This window comes from Cardiocondyla obscurior, linkage group LG17, assembly GCF_019399895.1.
Source record: "Cardiocondyla obscurior isolate alpha-2009 linkage group LG17, Cobs3.1, whole genome shotgun sequence".
NCBI classification, from domain to species: domain Eukaryota; kingdom Metazoa; phylum Arthropoda; class Insecta; order Hymenoptera; family Formicidae; genus Cardiocondyla; species Cardiocondyla obscurior.
In genome coordinates this window covers 141,302-145,106 of record NC_091880.1, presented here as the reverse complement: position 1 = coordinate 145,106, position 3,805 = coordinate 141,302, and positions in this window count along the sequence as shown.

Sequence of the window (3,805 nt, the reverse complement as noted above, 5' to 3'; positions counted from 1 at the left end):
ACCGCCGCTGAAAAAGAATCTTCCGTCAATCGCGGTTGTTTCTTCTCCGATAACAAACACCAGGATTTAATGGGGAAAGAAAAGAAAAAAATTAATTGTTACGCTAAAGTCCCTCGAATTGGTTCAAAAAAGAAAAGCGACGACGACGCCGCTAACCTCGTCGGGGAATATTTTGCATCGCATTGCTCTCGGAAATATATTTAATTTAAGGAGAGAGAGTATTTCGCATTACACTTTATATTAATATCATTCTGTTGGAATTATGTAGACTGGGAAAGTCTTCCGTGTACCGTCGCTTACGATAAATGTTATTTTGTTATTTTACGTGAGAGCGAGTCCTCCGCCGAGACAGAAGGAAATTGAGATTAACAGGTTTAGTCTCGCAAATGTGCAAAGTTATTCCTGTAATCATTCCGAAACAGCGTCGGGACGTCGCGTAAACAGCGCGGTATACGAATCGCTATCGTAACTCGGAGAATTATTTGCGAGCCCTTTCGCGTTTCGAGCGCATGGCGCGTAGCACCTATGCACCCCGAAGTTTACCCGTGCGTCAACGATTTGCCTACCCTTTAAACGAGTAATCGTGCACGAGCCTTTATTGCGCGTCAGTTATGCACGAGCTCACGCACCTGGGGATTCACGTCGCGTCCGACGCAAGTTTGCGCCAAGAAGCAGTTTTTTTATTTTCTTTCTTTTTTTTTCCTCCTTTTTTTTTTTTTTTCTTTTTTTCCCCTTTTTTTCTGCTATTTATTCTTTCGTGAACGCATGTGGAATAATTACACGAAATAATTACGTGAAATAATTACGTGAAACAATTACGCCTTTAATTAAACCTCGGCGACCAGTCTTGGAATGCGATTGAACCAGATATTTTGGAATTTCGCGAATGGAATTACGATAATTGATACGTCAAGCGTGGGATTTCGGCTCACTTCTCAGAAAAAATTACCGAAATTAATCCAAATTCCACATCCCGGCGACCTTGTAACACTCCGCGGTAAATGTCTTGCTAATTAAACTGCGTGTTGATTGTGTAAATGCATTTTAATTGGTGCTACGAGAAAATAGATTCGCTATTTGTGATTGTCGTCGCGTTGATGATGCCAATTAATTGATATTCTCCAATTAATTATGCAAATACGTCACGGAATTAATTACTATAAATATTTTTTTTCCCTCTTTCTTTTTTTTTTTTTTTTCTTTCTCGCGCTATAGTTTTCGGAGCAGAATTGGTGAGCGTAATACCACGTGCCATGTGACACTGCTATTGATCGTTGAATTTAATTCTGGCATGCTTTACATGTATGCGTTACAAAGATAATTGTTAGCTGCAGCTTGATTGCGATTTACGCTTTGCTTGAGCTTCGCACGCTTTACAGAAAGTAATTTAATTCCGTAGACATAAGGATTTAATCGAAACTTATTCCGTCACTCAGGATCTATAACGGGAACTTTTATTCCGTCAAATTTCAAGGTAAATACCGATCCAATCAAACGCTGCTAGTTGAAGAAAGAAAAAAAGAAAAAGATAACTCCTCCCCCGAATTGTTTAAAGTACTTAGGTAATTTCAGTCATTAATCATGGTGAAACTTTGAATGCAATTACACGTCACTGCGAAGCTTCCTGTTGCGAGGAAGCTTCCGCGTATGGAGTATATGTATATTTCGTGTAACTTGTAATTACCATGCATGCGCTCTAAGCATCTATCTATCCTTTTAAATAGTTTAGACGCGATGTCGCGCGACGGCAAAACGTCCCGCGAGCCGAGCGCTTTGAATAAAGTTGTTCGCGACGAGAACGATGGTCGACCCCGTCGAAATTTCAACGACAAAACGGACGCGAGGCGGACGAGCCAGGAGTCGTGCTCGCGTTAACGTCAGCGCGCGTGTTTAGCAGCGAAATTTCGCAATAAATTAAATGACGCCCGATATCAAACTCATTAACACGGCCGACGCGCTTGTAATGAAGTGACATTCAACGCGCGTTTCGCGTCACGGTACTCTTACCTTCGAACACGGCACGTGTCCCACGAAACGCCGCGTCCAACCCTTTTTTTTCCGAGTGATTATACTGGACACCGATGAATCGCGTAGTACGGAACGAACGTGACGGCGCGGTCCAGCAACGCGCGTTAAAGCGGCGGTTTCCGAAATCGCGTCGGTGTTCTCGGGAGGCTCGAGCGACACGAGAGCGATCCCGTGCGACTCTCTCACGCGAAGGGAAACGACGTGCACCCCCGCGGATCGGGAGTAAGCTCGGGAACGGCCGTGGAAGACTGCTCGATTCACGGCCAAGATAATTCCGCGAAGGGTACGCGGGCGAACGAGAAAAACGCATGCGTCGATCCGCCCCGCATGGTCGAAGAAGGAAAGTACGTACGTACGTACGTACGTACGCGACACTCCGGACGGGCGAACTTGTTTTCGGAAAAACAAGCGCATATATCTGGGAGACTGGCGCGCCTTATCGCGTCTTTTTCCGCCGAGGAGGATCGATCAAGGCGGACACCGCGATGCAATTATAAAGACTTCCTCACGCGATCCGTCTTCCCCTCTTATCGCTCACCGGTTTTTCTCCCTTTGTCTCCCGTTCCTATTTTAATGCGCTCGCGGGATCATTCGCCGCGCGAAACTGCCCGTCGATCTCGATGAATCCACTGCGCATCGCCTTGCGGAATTCTTTCCCTCGGCTCGTAATTAATTTAGACGTCTCCCTCCGATTGTTCCGAGTCGAGCAGCCCGGATGAGTTCTCGCGGACGACGCAATCTGATTATCATGAGAGAAGCTGCGCCTCCCGTCCTTCCGAACGCTTTTTTTCTTTTTCTTACCTTTTATTTTATCTTTACCGCGTTATATTCTCCTTTTTGAAAGCTGTGAATGCGTTTATGATATATTAAGATTGCAAATCACTACGTTCTGTTTAATATTATTATTATTATTATTAATTTTTATTTAATTTTTTTTTTTTTTATTTATTTAAATGCAGGTCACTGTAATTTTTCGAACGTGCCATTTAGGAATATTTATTTAATGCTCCTTAAATTATCACATATATATCAAAAGAAACTGCTCGACTGAGATTGAAACGGGAAATTTCTTTTGCAAACGGTACGACGCTCCGCGCAGATACGCTAGATTTGTCCGGCAAAGTCCCCGAGTAGTTCACCGAGACAGTAAAAATAACAGTACAAACCTGTTTTTAGTAATCAATTTTATTAATAGCCACCGTTGGCCGAACTCGCTCAAAGATCGTATTACACTTTCTATTTAGTCGCGCGGGCTCGATCATCGTCGAGATACGGCGCTATTTTATCATAACTTCGACATTACGTCGGGCCCGCGTAAATTAATTTTACCGCGGAGTAATATGAAGCGACAAGGGTTACGTAATTTATAACGCACTCGAACACGCGGGCGCTCGTGAGCTGTCGGTATTTATTAGGAAATTATAATTTAGGAATTTAGGACTTGTATACCCACCGCTTACAGATTAATGACAACGAATATATCATCGTTTGCTGCCTTAACGCGCGGATTCTCGCTAATCTCTCATTACGATCCCGCGTTTCATTACGTCTCATTTTCGCCCACTTCGCTCGCTTTTACGCGAGCTTCTGGCTGAAATATTACGCGGGCACATCCAAATTGAGAAAGCTGAACGATTCAAATGCAAATTGCGTTTACTACAAAATTTGATAGAAAAAAAAAATAAAATAAAACCCATATTGATTGGTTTTCTTTTGCTTGTTTAAAAAGCTAATTTATGCGTCACTCACCAATCTTTTAAAGTAGGATAAATAATGT